We start from the raw sequence: 19031 nt of genomic DNA, 5'->3' as shown, positions 1-19031 counted from the left end.
TTTTTAAGTTTATAATAACCTTTAACCTTTTTTTCTTTAGCAATAACTTTTAACTGAGATACAGTCATTTGTTTGATATTGGATTGTGATAGTACTTTTTGTACTGGTTTGGAAATTGAAGTATTATTAACTTCAACCCACGGCTTTTGATTTAATATTAAATTAATTAAATCGTCTTTAGTCAACTTTTGAAGTTCATCTTTTTTCATATTAGGCATACTATATAAAATACTCATGTCTTTAAGTACCTTTCGATTTAAATAATCTCTATTCATATAATTACTATATATTTTATTTGTTTAAGGTGCGTTTAAATTATCTTTTGTTTTATACAATGTTTTTTCAAAATCCTTCAAAACACCTTCTATATTAGAACTAGTTTTTTTACAACATAGAATAAAATCTCTGATCCTTTTTAATAGATTTTTAAGATTCATATATAATAGTAATTTTTTTATTTCTTTGACTCTATCCAATTTTTATAATAAGTACAGTCGATATTTTTATCCCACTTAAGGATTTTATATACTTCACCAAATAATCTATCATCAAAAACTCTTTTTGTCTTACTATTTTTCATATCTCTAATAGGGTGTTTTAATAGTATACCCCTTCTACTAGCTAAGCGTATTATATAATAGTTATACATACTAATATTTTTTTATGAATCAACTTATGTTTAATCATAGTACTAACAACTTTTATAAAATCATTTGTAATCACATCAACATTTTCAAAAGTTACACACAATCTAATTTTATTATAAAACCATTTTTTTCTTGAATGAACCGATCTTTGACATTTCCAAATCTCTGGTATCCATTCATTAACTATCTTATATGAATGGACAGACCCACATTGTTTGCAAACCATTTTATTGTTATCTGAAATAATTTCTTGATTTTCACAACATAAGTATGCCTTAGTAGATTTATTAATATAATTATCACATATCTTTTTATCACAAAATAAACAATTTATGTAACTAAAAAACTCTTCTAACTCTTTATGAATCAATTTATTACAATACATATACTAATACTATATATTTTTACTTTTTACGTAGTTTTATATAATAAATAACCAAATAAAATACCAAGCCCTACCATTGTACTAGATTGATAATTTTTCATATTTTTAGATGGTTTGTAAAAGTCATTTAATTGTGGTTCTCTGTGAAATGTTAGACCGTTGTATTGTATTGTTTTTACTTTTCTAAGCGCATCTAAAGCTTTGTTTGTAAGTTCTATATCATTATCAGCATACTGAATTTCTTGTCTAAGTTGTTGAATTTTATCTCTTTGCTTGACTTCATTTTCATAGAATGCCTCTTTAGCCTTAGATAGGTCCTCTAGAGCCTTATTGTGTCTTTTCAATTCCTCTTCATAACCGTTTTTATCAAGTTTATGAAATAGCCAACCTGCTAGGGAAAAACCTAGGCCGTTAATAACCGCTCCTATAGATGTTGTTAATCCACTAGTAATAACACTTGTCATATATATTTATACAGATTTAACTGGATTTTCAGGAATCCATTTTTTGTCTTGAGCATATTTAACTAGCATTGTTGATGTTGTAATAGCAATAGCTAATTTTGCAAAATCTTTCATATTGTTTGTGTCTGTTAATTTTTGATCAAATAGTTTTCTAGAAGCCATAGAAAGACCTACAGCAGTTGTTGTTACAAGCACTGCATCAAAAGCTTCATTCATAAATTGTTTTTTAGTATTACTCATATATAATAGGAAATATTTTATTCAAATGAGTCTAAATTATATTGCTTATTTTTTTGTATCAAAACATGTTTTTCACTAGTTGTTTCTTCTCTTGCTTTATCGTTTGTTAATTTTTCCTGGCTCTTATCATTTTTCCTTGTATAATAGAGACTAGCAATAGCAGTTAATACTCCAATAGTTCCAAATACAAATCCGTAATTAATATTCCAGCTATTATTATTTTCAATTTTCTTTTTATTTTCTAATTCAATCCTATCTCGCATCTTTTTTTCTTTAGCAGCTTTCGATATAGCAGCTAAGCGTTTACCAGCTTCAACTCTAATAGGGTCTTTTTCTCTCTTGACTGTAGTTATCTTTAGGTTTTCTTCAGACATGTTATATATAATACTGTAGATTTTATTCACAGATAACTATCAGATAATCTTATAGATAACTCATAGATAACTCACAGATCTTTATATTTTTTATTATATTTACTAACCATACCATCTATAGTAGTACAATTGTCTATTATAATATCATCGATAATTTTTATATTTGATATAAGTATCACTGAATCATAAGGTAATCCTCTTAAATATGATCGTATATCCATAAGTATTTTTTCATATGATGTATATGCAAATTTACACATTTCTATGTTATTATTAATTTTACTCTTAACCATATAACCTTGAATTAAAACACCTAGACCACTCAGGATTCCTATAACTATAGCGTTTAAGGTTATACTACCAACAACACCAGAAGCCGATACTAGAAAAATACTTCCCATGTTTAATGATAGTCTAATTTTCTTTAATTTATTATACTTCCATTTATAACAAGTATACATTTAATGATAAAACAAATACAACTTTTTCAGCTTTTCAAATTCCTCTTGACTCAACTCACTCGAAATATGATTAAAATCTAAAACTTTTTTCATATTATATTATAAAACATATTTAACTAATATGAATGATGATAGCGTTGATATACTGAGTATAGCAATCATATCTGTTTGATGGGAATTATTTACTATCATTTTTGTATGTTTATGTACTACTGGTTTTTTATGAACTTCATCTAGAGTATCTAGGTGTTGTGATTGTGCATTATCTTGATGTACTTTTTTAGGTTCTTCCTTTTTAACTCCATAATAATTTATTTTAGAATTAATACCGAACTTCATAGTTTTACTAGCTAATGTTAAAATATTATTATACCCATCAATCTTTTTATCTAATATGATCATACGACTCGGCATTAAAATCATACCAGGACTGATTGCTAAATTTAAAATAACATTAGTGTCTTTTATACTCTTTCTCATGTTAGATATCAATACAGTCGTATCATTCTGTACTATAGTATCTTTTAATAATTTTCTAAAAACGTTTATGGTTTGCATACTCTTAGCTCCATGATTAACTATTGACCATCTTGTATTTGCCTGAGCTCCAAGAATTGTATAAACAAAACTTTCAATGCTCTCTTGTAAAAGAACTTTTCCGACTGATGTAATACCTTCCGAATGATATGCAATGAAGCTACGATAATCAGTAGTCGAATATTGAAAATTAACATAATAACCATCATTGTTTTTATCAAATTTTAAAATACCTTTATAAGGTATATGCTTTTTCAATTCTGTAAAGTCATATTTGTCTAATAACGATGGATGCTTCATAAATTTTCGGATCTGATAATACAAATGATATTTAACAAGGCTTTGTATAATTGTACTTTTATTAAAATTTAAATGATTAAGCCCCACCCCAGATAGAAAAGAAGCCACATAAGCCCCACAAATCATAGCGTAGTATGCTTCTTGTTTATAATTTAAATGATTTTTAATATTGTATCTTATACCAGTCGACTGTTCTTTTTTACTTTTAATTTCACTTGTCCACGTGGCTGTTATAGGTGGTAAACTACTCATAAAACAATCATTCTCTGTGACATACAATCTGAAGTTACAGATATCAACATTTACAGGCCTTTGAAATGTAGGTTTTACAATAAACTTTGAGTTCCACCTATGAATCGTTTCATCGAAAAAGTCCTTGTAATGACCTTCATCACCATTAACAGCTGCTATGAGATTTGAAAACAAAGGCGTTTTAGTTGTTTCTAAATATATTTTTGGCCATGTTGCTACATTTTTTGAATCATCATCACCTAATTTTATAGCATTTTCTTCTATTTGCTTGTCTGACATATAATATAAGCTATGTTATATATGAAGTTCACTGTTTTTATAGACGAAAATAGTAAAAAAATTGACTTACAAGAAAGTATAGTAACAACTAACTATTCATATTTATATATCAAAAAAGCTTATGTGTATTGGGAATATAAAAATATAAAATTAAATAATACTTTAGTTTTTACAATAGGCACAACAAAATATAATATAAATTCTGGTTATTGGACTTTTAAAATGCTTAAAACGTTTTTTGAGTCTGTTAACGTAAAGCTTGAAATGGTAGAAAACAATGGAACTTGTAAAATAACTAATAATAATAATAATGAAATATTAGTATTATCTGATACTCTTATTAAAATGTTAGGTTTTAATGATACTATAAAAACTATTAAAAAAGGTATCGTACAAAATAGTGTCTCTAAAGTGGATATAAACATAGGATTAAACTATATTCAAATTTCTTCTAATATTGTAAATTCAAGTTATAATTATAACCCTGAAGGAAAAAAAAGTAATATAGCTTTAACTTTACCAGTAATAACAATTCAGTCTTTATTTGGTACTGTATACGAATACAATGATATTGAATCTAAAGTTACAATTATGAAAGGATCTTTTAACGAGCTAATATTTAATATATTAGATCAAGATGGTAATCCTATCAATTTAGGAAGTATTCTATTGGAATGTTATCTTGAGTAAGTTAAATGGATAAAGATATTAAAATTGAGCAAAGTTTAAGAGATATTTATTATGATCCGAAAACAGGATATCAATCAGCAGAACGTCTGTATCAGAAAGCATTAGAAGAAGGTATAGATGTTAGTAGAAAACAGGTTAAAGAATGGTTAATATCTCAAGACACATATACTAGGTATAAACCTATTATTAGGAGACATAAATTCAGGCAAACAAGGGTAAACTATCTTGGTGAACAAATACAAATGGATTTAGTTGATATGGGTTCTTATAAGTATAAAAACAATGGTTATTATTGGATATTAACAGCTATTGAAATATTAAGTAGATATGCATTTGCTATTCCTGTTTATAGAAAAGACACAAATAATATGACAAAAGCTGTTGCAAAACTATTAAGTCAATTTAAAGATAGATTTGATGATTACCCGAAACTAGCTCAATTTGATGATGGTAAAGAATTTTATAATGTAGGTGTTAAATCATTATTAGAGAAACATGAAATCACGCTTGGCATTTTTGTGCGCAAAATTAGAGAATTAGAATGTGCCAAATTTTATTGCCGTCGCGCAACATTTTTCGAAGCTTGGTAACGAATTTATCGAACAGCAAATTCCTTATTTTTGTCGATGATTTTCCAGCAAACGTTTTCCTTGAGCTACTTGGGAACACAAGAGTGTTATAGAGGATAACTAGAGGATCATTTTGATATCTCATTTGCTATGGTTACACATATAGTTTTTCAACAGACGAGCTTGTTCCTCGAGGGTTTTTGGCGAAATGGCGTCGGTTGGCGAAATTTGATAATTTACTCTAACTTCGGCTTGTATAGGTTTCTTTATCCGATCATTCTTTTGTTTAAATTTTGGATATTTGGTAAGATAAATAGTCTTCTTACAATCGTATGTTTTTTGTTTTGAAGAAAATGGGATAATTTAGCGTCAATCATGCCGTTCCGCAAGGCAACGAATTACAAACGATTCAATGTTGGGGAATACATGCGCAACAAAATATTGGCATAGGAAGGAAATATGAGCAAGCAAAAGAAAGCAAAATGTGTGTCTAAGAAACTTAAACGTCTTGATGATAAGGTAAAAAATGTTTAGTAGTTTTATTTGAAATGATCTTTGCTTACTCGATCTTTTCTTATGTCAATAAGTCAATAACATATGCAATATTTTGACATGATGTGTCGAATTTTGTATTGATAGGCTTATTTTTTAATGAAAGATTGTTTTATACAGAATCGACATATTTAGCGCCAAGGCGTACTATTTCAGTTTAATTGTATTTTTAGTGTGAACTGTTTGTGCTTGTATTTTATATCAGAATATGTATGCCATTTTTGTGCTGAAACTGTATTCATAAATTTTACAGGTAAAGAAATTGGTGAATGAAGTAGAAGAGTTAGATAGCATCAGGACAGAGTTCATTGAAGGTGGAAGTAGGCAGGAGGAACAAGAGGAGAAAGGTTTTAGCATAGGCAGGAAGGCAGTTGTTAGGCGAAGAAACAAACCAACTGGGCAAGCTGGTGTGGAGTCCACTGGTCGAACACGCAGGATGGAGACTATGTTGGCGGCTAATGCCATTCATGGAGGTAATAAAGATGATACAAAGCCTGGTGCCATTGGAATGTTGGAGACATTAGAAAAAAAGTGCAAAGTGGGTGATATAGTAAAAGGATTAGAAAAGTGCAGTAAGTTTAAGAGCAAGGTTTTTCCAAAAATTTACAAAGAAGATTTGAAGAAGTTTGAAAGACCAAGTGAGAATATGTTAAGATCGATTGCTGTGTATTTTAGCAAAGGAGTTATGGGCAAAGAAAAGTATAGAAGAGTTTATAAGGCTAGCTCATATGAGCAGATATGTGGTAGTAAGAGGGCTAAGCATGTTAGCATTGCTGAATGTCCTACCCCTTGGCTGGTTACCTATGATAGATTAATGCAATATATTAAATCTATTGATAATGGTAAGTTATTTAGTGTTCGTGAACATCTGTGCAATGGGTTGGATGAGTGTGAGAAGGTCAATGGTTTTTAGAGAGATATAGAAGATGATATTCTTGTTAAGCTTGCAGAATTTTATTTGAACATTGGTAAGTATAAACTTTTCAACTTTAATCAGCCAAACTCATTTCATGTTGCTTTTGGTGGAGGTGGGGCCTCTTTTGGTAGAGATGATTCAGCATGCTCTTGACTGGTAAGTTTTCTAAACATTGGACATGGCGTGTTGAGCAGCAATGAAAATTTCCTGCTCTTTGGGGCTAATTGTTCAGAGAACTGTCTCCCTGTAATTGCTTATAGCAATCATTCTACAATTATTTAACAATTGCTTTTTGATTTGGCATTTGCTTTTTTTGTGATTTGTTACAAAGCAAAGTAATTTTATGTACAAGCTGAATGAAGACAAAGATATTAAAATAAGTATATTGTTTGGGTAAGTTGTAATATTGTAATTGTATATATATAATGTAACAAAACTATTTAGTCTTTTATCACGTTTGGACAAGTATAATCTGTGCAACTTAATCTTACCAGAATATGTACATGTTAGAGCATGCAAGCTTTACATGTGCATACAATCAAATTGCATATATTATACTTATCTGAATTTTACATTGACTGATATTTGTGTAGTTTAACTAATTTTTAAAACCTTTGTCAACTTTAATAAAAACTCGAAGAAGCCAGAGTGTGGTGTCCTCATTGAAAAATTTACTGTCTAGTATTCGCAGGCAATGTGCTAGTTTGCCTTATTTTTGTTTTTAAAGCAGGCAATGCAACAATTACCAAGAGCTAATAAATGGCTCAGTTGTTAGTCAGGTTTCAACTTTTTTATTTGAAATAAATTCAAAAGGTATTTCTTTGTTTTTAGAGGGATGACATGAATTAGGTTGAATTTTTTCATATTTTTTCTTAATTTTTGAATGAGTTGCTTCTTTTGCTGTTTGGCAAATTTGATGTTTGTTTGTCTTTACGTACAAAATAAGAAACTGGAAGGCTCATCATTGAATAAACAAAGTCTTTCACCTCGGTTACAATAACTGCTGCTGTTTGACCCTTGCGACGTCCGCTAAAACTTCGCCTTAGGTAAGCAGCAACATCTTCCTTGGACAAGCCAGACAACAAAACAAGCAACTCATTCAAAGGCGCATGGAGGTGAAGGATATCACCTCAGCCTTCTTGTTTTCAACCTGGTAACAGAAAGGAGCCACAAAACTATCCAAAGTGCGAACAGTACGCATGGTATGGTAGCAAAAAAAGCATGCGGAGTAACCCTCGTAATTTCCCCATAATATGGGTTTCTGATGCTTTTTTTGCCACCAAGTCGTCGACGAATCCCCATTAGCCAAATTCGTGACTCCTCCTTTAAGAGCTTAGCTGGATTGATAGAAAGTCCCATCAATCTCAGCGAACTATTGTTGTGTCGAAGTCGACCTCTGCAAGTTGAAGCGTAGCTTGCACTTGCCCAACACACCGCTTTGAGACAATTTCCACATTTTCGCATTGCATGTCACTTGCAATGCGAAAATTGCCTCTTCAACTTTTGTTAAGGAGGAAGGTGGCTGTTGAACGGCGCTGTTGTATATGTCTTCTTGATGTAATTTTTCTTCTGCTGAAAATCGCACATTAGAAACAGCCGCCATCTTCATTAATTAATTATTTTAATCAAGTATTTTGTGCAAAAACCGCTGGGCACAATGACTTACAAACTAGCGTTTTGGCATGCAAAAATGCCAGGCGTGAATTAAGTACTTCTCTACTAAAAATGACAAAAAGGCTGCGATTGCCTAACGATTCAACAGAACGCTTAAAACATCTATGTGGAAATATTTTTACAGTAAAGGAACATATAAATGGATTGATATATTAGATGATTTAATATATAATTATAACAATACAAAACACAGTACAATCTTAATGAAGCCTAAAGATGTTAATAAACATAATGAAGATGAAGTATGGAATACATTATACGGTCATGAAGTTGCTTATTTACCATTACCTAATATTAAAATTGGTGATATGGTTAGAATATCAAGTATAAATCTATATTTACGAAAGGCTATAAAGCAAATTTTACAGAAGAGTTGTTTAGAGTGACTAAAGTTATTAGAGGAGATCCGAATTTATATAAGATAGAAGATTTAGAAGGAGAGCCTATAATCGGTAAATTTTATAAAGAAGAACTATCAGTTGTAAATAAAAAGGATGATGTTTTTAGAGTTGAAAAGATATTAAAACGTAAAAAAGTTAAAGGTAAAAAGATGGTCTAGTTAAATGGTTAGGTTATGATAATAAACATAACAGTTGGGTTCCTGAAAGTGAAATACAAAATATAGAGTAATCTATATAATGGCAGAAGGAGGTTTTGATTATATTGAATTAGAAGATAAGAAGCAAGAAGATAATAACGATGATAATGAATATAATAACGATGATAATGAAGATTGGCAAAATTTTCAATTTATTGATGAAACATCATTTACCGACGATAATTATGGTGTAACAATAAGAAAAAAGACAAATAAAATTAATACTCTTCCTGATGTTCCTATTAATTCAACTCCTGTTTATACAAATATTAATAGACCTGAAAATGAAGTTTATTTTGCTGTTGAAAATTTCATTACAAAAAATTATAAAAAAGAGTTTAGATTTAATCACCTAAAAGGTATGGCATATGATGAAGGTATAAATCTTAGATTAAATTTAAGTAGAACTGATATAAATAATATTACTTACAAACCATTAAATACAAGAAATAAACGAAGTAAAAAGGTATAATTGTTTTGACACGTAATAATAATGGAATATTACAATATAATAAAAATAAATTGCTAAAGAAGCTGTTAAACAATTTAAAAACGAAATTAAAAGAATTATTAATTTGCAAGATGAATTTATAAAAACTGAAGATAGTATGCCTATGGTTGATTTAAATAATCAATATACAGAAAATTTCAATCAAATAACTAATCAAGAACTTAGAGAACATATAGGTGTGATGACCCCCTCTGAAACTATTGATAAAAGAACAAGACCACAATTTATAGAAGCACAAATAAATCACTTTTCTGAAGAGCTAAACAAAACTATAGCTAGAATAGATGAAATAGAAAATGAAAATGTTATTGACAACAATATTGATGAATTAACTAATTTGCATGAAAGAGCCGCTGAATTAGAAATTATAATTAAAGAAGAAGAAGAGCAATTAGAAAAAGAGGATGTACGAGATAAACAGGAAGAAGACATTACTAGATTACAGCGATTTAAAGAATGGGTTAAAGAAAACATACCAGGATTATCAGCTTTAGCTATATCTGTGGCTGGAATAATTACAACCATTGTTATAGGAGCTAGAAAAGCAATCCTGCAAGGTGCTCAAGCTACTAGTAAATTTTCTAAGGCTTTAGCAAATCTAGGTAAAAAATTATGGCCAGTATTAGGACCATTATTGAATATTATTGCTCAGACTATATCTTGGGGGGCTAAAAGTTTAGCATGGTTAGCTTCTAATCTATGGATTTTAGCTATTGCTGCTGCTTTGTTAATATATGATCAGTATAAACAAAGAAGAAAATAAAATATGTTTTAATATATATATGAACAGATTACAAGAAGAGCTTTTACCCGGTTATAAACGGAGTACTAAGACCAAAATTAAAGGTAACCGTACTTTTTATAGTATTACCTTCAATCCTAATAGCGTTAAACCAAATGAACAGATTTATGTTACAATACCGAAATTAAAATCAAATAGTTGTTTAGTTCCTGGTTCACTTAATCTATCTTTTGATCTTAAAATCAGTAATACAAAAAGTCACTTTATCAATAATCTCAGCCAGATTCTACAGCATAGGCTACAAATTAAAGTGGCTGGAGAAACCCTTTACGATTGTAGTGAACATAATGTTATAAGTGTATACAAAGACTTATGGTTACCGAAAAGTACTCGACAAGGCCTTATTGAATATGGTATATGTAACCAGAATTTACGAAAACTCATTTCAAAGGATGATAGTGGTGCAACAAGTGGGAGTCCAGAAAAAGTAGCAGACAAATTAATGTATGATATTTATGGTACAAGACAGAAAATTAATATTGATAATATTCTTAAAGACCATGGTCTCTATTGCCCTTTTAATATGAATAATAACTTCCAATACATAATAACATTACCGTCAAGTGATCAAATCCTTATCCCCCAAAGCGGTCAAACTATAGGAAATTATGAATTAGAAAATATTCAACTTGAATATGAAACTATTGATAATCAAGAACTTGCTGATGAGGTGACAAATTTATATTCTATAGGAAGAAGTCTATTTTATGAACATATAACCCTCTTAAAAAAGGAAAAATGGTATAAGTCAAGTACATTACAGAATGTTAATGTTAATGTACCTCGTAAAAGCATGAATGGTATTGTACTACTATTCACAGAAAATTCAATTAGTGATAGTGAAAAATTTGAATTCCCATTAATTGATGAAGTCAAAATAACTATTGAGGGAGTGCCTAATATGGTTTTCGCTCAAGGTATGAATAAAAAAGTATTATATGAGGAAGCAAGAAAATTTTTTGATCAAACTATTCCGGTAGATTGCTTCATGACAATTGAAAAATTCTATAAGGATAAATTCAGTTTAGTTATCGATTTACGCACCTTTCAAGAAAAAAATATTGCTGGCAACGGAAAACGAATCATGAATACGCAAAACGGCATTTTGCTTGAAATTAAGAAAAAATCATATACAAAAGATTGAAACTGTTACATTTATGTTATTAGTGATGCTCTTGTTCAATTTGTAAATAATGATCTCCAAAGTATTCAATACTAGAATAACCAGTAATATATAAATGAACACACCCTTTAATATGATTATTTTAGGCATGACTGCTTGCGGCAAAACCTTCTTTCTTTTAAGAATGTTAGAAGAAAACTTTAGTAACCATTTTGATTATATTATTTTAGTATGCCCCACATTATCATATAATAGAACCTACCAAGAATGGAAACATATAAATGATTCTGATTTAATTAAGGTAGAATGTGACCAAGATCAGGTAGATATTGTTTTAAAATATGTGAGTGATGTATATAAAGGTACAAATAGTCTTATTATTCTCGATGATTGCGCAAGTGGATTAGACATTAAAAATAGGACATCTGAATTAGTTCGTTTAGCATTCAGTGCTCGCCATTATGGTCTTTCTACTATTGTGGTGACACAGCAATTGACTAGTATTTCTAAACCTTATCGCGAAAATATAAGTTATTTAGTTACATTTTATAATACAAACCGCAATGATATGAAAACAATATTTGATGATTATCTTTATGGTGTTAATAAAGATGATATAGAAGAAATAACCAAAAAATTGAAAAATAATAAATTTGCTCATCTATTTATTCAACTCATATATCCATACCAATGGAAAATTGTTATTCCGCAATAAAACATGTGTTAATATATATATGCCAAAGCGTAAAGAGCCTGAAAAAATTGATGATATAATTAATGAGATTGATTCCGCAAATGATACTATCAAAGATGCTGTATGTGATGATAATATACAAGATAAACCGCAAGAGGGTTTTAATAAAAGAGATCAATTACTTAAACTAGCTGAAGATGGTAATTTAGACAAGTCAGTTGCTTACATTAAAAAAGCTAGCCAAAAAATTATTGATAAATTGTACACTGAATACGAGAAAAAACGATTACAAAAAGCTAATGAGTTTTTAACTGATTTAGTTATATCAAAATTTTCAGATATATTAAAAGGGTTTGATGCTATTGAAGACTCCAAAGAATTAACAAAACAGCTTAAATCAGACGACCTTTTAAAACGAGATGTGTACAGTTTAGTAGAAAAAATATCACCAATCTTACCTTTTTTAGGAGTCCTATCTGGTTGTATAATAATAGGTAATCATGTTTACAAACATAAAAATAATAAAGCTGATATAAAATCTGAGGAATAATATAAATGAGCTTATTTTATGGGCATGATAAAACAGATATTAATGTAAATATACAAGGATCTGTAGATAAAACACATCTATCAGATAATTATTATACTAAAACTCAAGCTGATGGTAAATTTAATGACTACTATACTAAAACACAAACTGATGGTAAGTATGCTTTAACTTCTAATTTACTAAAATATTATACTAAAACACAAGCTGATAATAAATATGTTTTTGTTTCAAGATTAGCCAACTATTATACCAAGAATGAAACAAATAATAAGTATGCTTTAAGTTCTAATTTAAATAAATATTATACAAAGACTGAAACAGATGGTAAGTATGCTTTGACTTCTAATTTAAATAACTATTATACTAAAACACAATCTGATGGTAAATTCAATGACTACTATACTAAAACACAAGCTGATGGCAAGTATGCTTTGACTTCTAATTTAACTAACTATTATACTAAAACACAAGCTGATGGTAAGTATGCTTTAAGTTCTAATTTAAATAAATATTACACAAAGACTGAAACAGATGGTAAGTATGCTTTGACCTCTAATTTATCCAAATTCTATACCAAGAATGAATCAGATAATTAGTATGCTTTGCCTTCTAATTTAAATAACTATTATAATAAAACTCAAGTTGATAATAAATTTAATGACCACTATTATAATAAAACTCAAATAGATAATTTAGTAAAAAATAAAATTGTACACCATAGTAACCAATTAAATTTCAACTCAAATGTTAGTAGCCAAAAAGATATTATAAATATTATTTTTAACAATATTAAATTTATTAAATTTACGCTTCTATTTATAAATACATCTGATAATTCCAAAACAATTCAATTAAATATTATGGTAGATAAGATTAATAAAAAATTTATAATTAAAATAACAAATGATAATGAAAAAAAGATAGCTGATGCACTACTAGATTTATATTACGTATACTGTGTTGATGATAATATAAACAATATTTCTATTATTATTGCACCAAAAGTATCTACAGCTTCAATTAATTATAATGAATGGGCAATAAAATGGAATAAAGCATTTAATGGATTATCCAAAATACAAGTTTATTCACAACATCAATCTACATTGTCTATGATATATAATGGTTATTCATCAAATTTTGCGGCAACTATAGAAGATAATATTCTAGCAACTAAAAAATATGTAAATGATGAAATCGAAAAATTAAAAAAATTTATTAAAGATAACTATCAAGCTAAGCCTAAAGATGAAGGTGAAGAATAATGCTCATGTTTGACTACATTTCACATAGCTGTTTGTAACAAGTAATTAATACAAAAGCGATATACAAAAAATTCAAAATCCTGAAACAATTAGTAAAAACACTTTTAACAAAAATTATATAAAACATTGTTAACCATGTACATGATAGACAAATTAAAAAAACATATAGATTCCATATTTTGTAAAGAGCATCTATAACATTGTTGCGCTCAAAATTTCAGGCTTAGTTGCCTGAAATTCTTCGCCCCTAACAACGATTTAAAAAGATGCTTTATTAACACTTGATTATTAACACTTGATTATTAACACTTGATTATTAAAGACGGTTTTTTGAAGAGCAATTTTTAAGCCTCTGTTATTCTCGAATATTCTTCGAATATTCATCGAATGTATGGGGGAACCCCGAATTTTCACTTCGTGAAAATTTTCCCCACCAGGGGTTCCAGAATTCTCGAGCATTCCATTCCCCTGCTCGAGCATCTGAGCAAGATCATTTCATGATCTTGCATTATGCTCTGTGCTGCCGAATGCTCTCCGAACCGATGCTTGTTAACATTTGTTTGTAAAGACCGTTTGTAAAATTTAAACGCACCTATATATTTCAAAAACATATAGATTCCATATTTTTAAACAATAGATTGTAACCTCGAGATTTTTACCCCCCTTTCAAACAATGACTATTTTTACACAGCTTTTTAACATGACCTTTTTGCCAGAGGGACGTCTTTGAACCATGGTCTTATTTTGCGCTGTTATAAAGATAGTTTTTACCCATTTGAAACAATGACTATTTTTACACAGCTTTTTAACATGACCTTTTGCCAGAGGGACGTCTTTGGACCATGGTCTTATTTTACGCTGTTATAAAGATAGTTTTTATCCACGGTTAAAAGTAGTAATATACATGGGGGATATGAGAGCACTTTGTGCTCTCGTATTCCCATGTATATTACTACTATCCCCGTAGTTCAAGATATGACTCCCAACTGTTTTTAAAGTAGCCCCAAGATTTCTTGTGTTCTTCTACATCACGACCAACCTTCTCAATGTATTCCCAAACTTTGGGTAAAACACTTAAAAGTCCTGCTCATCATTTTTCTGGAGCCATCTTCTGTATAGCATAGGCTGTAAATACAGCTGCAGTAACAGCCCCTAGATAACCTATAATTAAAATCATTATCTTTAAAGATTGCTAATTTCATGTCACTTACATTATGATGACCCTATTTACATAATAGCAGAATTTTGATATGGATCATGGATTGAATGGCTGTAGTAGTGAAGATACTAAAGTAAAACAGCAATGGCAATTCATACAGCTTTTGGAAGACAGAAATTTGGAAATGTGGAAAAGCGATAAAAGGGATGGATCAAAGATTTAAAGTGAGCAATGTTAGAAGGATGGAGGCATTTGAGATGTGGTTCTAGAAAATGATGGATTGCATAGACTTATGCAAACCTAAGGTCAACCTTCTTTTATTTCATGTATAAATTGATATTAGATAAAAGGATATGAAACATTCATGGTAATGGCTTCCTCAAGTAAGTAATCGAAGGAAGAGTTGAAGATATAACATCTAAGCAAAGCAAAAGGATTGAAAAGCTAAATTACGATAAAGGTTTGTTAAAATGAAAAGCAATGCAGATAACAGGAATACCTAGCAAACTTTATACAAAGCAACACTTGTTGATAAACAAAACACTAGACATTAGTGACTTGATAATTGATACATGATCTGAAATCGTTGCTTTATTATGAAAGGTGAATACCTGTGGGGTGATTATGAGTCATCCTTCCACTTTCAACAGCAATTTCAATTAACATTTCAGTTTGATCTTCACAAGGAAACATCAATTCTATACACAGGGATCTCATTGCTGCACCACATCCGCCACCTCGTTCATTAAATGGTATAATGTAACCTTTTTCCTCAAGAGGTCGTAACATGAAACATGCCTTTGTTGTGGTCTGTCCAGGAGCTCTTTCCCACATATCCTCAGCACATGTCTTCTTGTACTTTGTAGCCATAATGCTCAATAACTCTTCCGTTGTTGTCCATTCAGAAACCAACGCTTCTGCTGTAGCAATGTGTAGTACAGTGTCGTCACTAAACCTCCATCCTTTAATGTCAATTTTATCAAGTCCTCCGAGTTTTTCTAGTTCTTCATGAATTTGAGTACCACTGTAACAGAATTCCCACAAACCATTCTTATAACCTAGAGCATCCCCCACTCCACTGAGAACCATAACTGCTTCGTATTTCTCGGATAATTGGACCGTATTTTCAAGAGCCATTTTAATATGTTTACTTCACCGTAGTTTAATGAATTTTTGAAACACGGGGAAAGTACTAAGCTTCCCTCAACTTAGTCAACTAATAAAAACGTAAAGTCTTTTCTTTGCTTTGTTTCAATATTGTTTCATACTATTGTTTAGATTTAGACGAGAGCGTTGGGAGACTGGGACTGCTATTTTGTAATCCTTAATCTTTACCCGATTCCATGATCTTCAATCTGATTAACATGTTGCTTCTTGCAAAGATTCTTTAAAAGTTAAAAGTTCCTTCCTTATATCATGGATCATCCGACACGGATTTAATCCAAACTTGACAATTTGATTGCACATATACTAAAAAACAGTGTATTGGGAATCGAACCCAAAGACTAAATTTTTAGCTCTTTGAAGATACCCCACAGTTGGGCTGTTTTTTTTCTTGGAAAGTTCAGACGATTTTGGCTATTGAACGTATTTTGAATATTTTATAGATCCAAAATTTGATCTTTGTCGAAATTTCGAAGCTCAAATTTGGTAAGTTATTGCTTGATCGTAATAGACAAAAACAGTTCAAGATCTTTGTCGTTCAATTACACTTCACCATTTAAAGTTACAAACAATAAACAACTATCAGCTTTTTTATAATGCCGGTTTAGCATTAAAATGCTTAAATATCCAACTTTACGCTCCAAATACATGCAAGTTTAACTTTCACATTTACAATAAGTGTTAAGTAAATAAATATAAAAAATGATTAAACTGAAATCCCCCAAACTGTTCTAAAATGCAGAATACCTTAAACATAACGTTGTTTTTTTAACGAAAGTGAAGATGGCTGTAAATTTTAGCTGATAGACCCTAGGTTCGCTCAGCTAAGCATCCATAGCCTTCAAATTGCATTTCTTTTTGTGCCATGGTTGTATATGACAAGTAGTACATGTTTAGTCCCACACCAAGGTCACTGTTTTTTTTTTATGACTTAACCGAAATAAAAAATCCCTAATGGAAAAACCTGAACGGTATGAACCAAAACCGAACACAACGGCACGAGAATTTGGAGAATACTGAAGAGGAAAAAACCATTAGGGATTTCAGCCGAAGTTCCGCGCCCCGGTGGACCCTTAGAAACAAAAATCTTTACTTACCTTTGCAACGATGCAAATACCAAAAAAAAAGAAAAAACCATCAATTTCTCAAAAGACACCTTCAAGTCCAAAAATCTTTTAAGTATTTTAGTTATGGATATAATTCGCCATTTTTAACGTACATACAACTTACGTACAAACCGCCACATTTTAGTTTTACCGCACGTAAACCGATCAGCGAACTCGACAATTTTCTACTTTGGACGAGAAAATTGTGTAATTTGGATGGGAATTTCATTTAACGTGTGTTTTTCTTATCTAATCCACATCCGAATCAGTCGCACCTAGCGCCACCTTAGCAGTCCTTATTTTGCACTGTTTCATTCAGTGCTTTGCGCACCCGGTGCCACTAACGCTTAAAGTTGAAGCAAGCGCTTGCTGCATGACATGGATTAGATAAATGTACTTCAAAATATTTTAAGCAGACAGACGAAATTTAATATTTTTTGAAACAATTTAGAACACTTGAAGAAGCACACGTTGAGTTTGGTTACCGAGGGACCGTGGATGGTTTAACCAAACAACGGGCAGCGCTTGATTTAAGTTATGTTTTAGTTTGACAATTATCCCATAGATGACTACATAGCAACGCGAATGGTGAACATGGAAACCATCGTGTAACTATTTTGTATCATATGTGACAACGTCTGCGGTTTGTCTTCATGGTAACCATCAAAGAAAACAAACATTGTCCTTTTATTAAAACTATGTTTCGTGTTAGTTTGGTTAATATAAAGCCATTCCGCATACTTAGACCTGGTGTACTAAACATTTTTTATGCCTGTTTTTGCTGTGGCTTGCCGCATCGAAATTCCCAGGAATGAAGTTTTCTTAATAAGAAAACAACATATCCTTTTTTACATTTACAGTAATTGCCACGCCGCTCCTAATCTGTAAATGTCTTGACAAACTGAAGACTATTTGAGTTTCAATTTGTCGATTTGAAAATGATTGATAACATTAAAGTTTCCTTCGAAAGATTTTGAAAATTTTTGGTCATTTCTCTTGATAGTGGAGTTCATCCTTTAAATTTATAAAGGTTCTAACCCCATACTCATTATCTAAGCGTAGCAACTACTCGCTGCAACTACAGCGCATGCCTAAGCTATCTAAACTTCCTACCTGCGCATGGCACCGGAATTCTGCCCTGAAAAGGAATGCCCATCTAAAGAGGTAACCCATCATGCCCTTAACTTAACTTAACCTAGTGCATGTTGCACCTACGGGCGACCTCCAACCGGGTGGGTTGAACTACTCATGCATTATAGGAGATCCATGCAGGAGTGCCTTAAAGTGGTTATATCACGAATTCTAGCCCAACTTTTTTATTAGCTAAATTGAAAGACCTTGTTTCAGTGATTTTAAATCTGCAATTATAATTGAAATTGGATTGGTGAAAGTGATTTTACGGACGTTCAAATTCACGATTTTCAGCATTTTTTTTGCGAACTTTTTGATCGGTATTCTAATGACTTGTGACGTAGAAAGTTGAACACATATGTCAACATGGCGTATTCTACTAGTAATCTTAATAAGAAACGCGGAGGAAAACGCTGTGTTGCTTGCGGACCTAATCAAATTAGTTGCGCCAATGATTCAAAAACCGAAGGAATGTCGATGCATCTGTTTCTTAAAAAAGAAACAGAGCCGCAAATACATAGAAAATGGGTAAATTTTGTGCGTAAACATAGACCGGGTTTTGAGGCTTCCTCTACCTCGTGTCTGTGT

At 30.7% G+C, this 19031-nt stretch overlaps 1 protein-coding gene and 1 long non-coding RNA gene across 5 annotated transcripts in view; both read right to left on the bottom strand.

Moving 5' to 3' along the window:
- LOC124457939 (sorting nexin-29-like) overlaps positions 1-19031 on the bottom strand; it is a 61751-nt gene that overhangs the window by 29217 nt on the left and 13503 nt on the right. The window lies entirely within an intron of this gene.
- On the bottom strand, positions 14902-15729 carry LOC124457957. The gene is made up of 2 exons (XR_006952912.1): positions 15654-15729; positions 14902-15044 (listed from the first exon to the last, which is right to left on the bottom strand). It is a non-coding gene; the product is annotated as an uncharacterized LOC124457957 (long non-coding RNA).

The sequence above is a fragment of the Xenia sp. Carnegie-2017 genome, unplaced genomic scaffold (assembly GCF_021976095.1).
Source record: "Xenia sp. Carnegie-2017 unplaced genomic scaffold, XeniaSp_v1 HiC_scaffold_6, whole genome shotgun sequence".
NCBI classification, from domain to species: Eukaryota; Metazoa; Cnidaria; class Anthozoa; order Malacalcyonacea; family Xeniidae; genus Xenia; species Xenia sp. Carnegie-2017.
The sequence above is the reverse complement of the archived record's forward strand: the minus strand, read 5'-3'. Positions and strand labels throughout refer to the sequence as shown.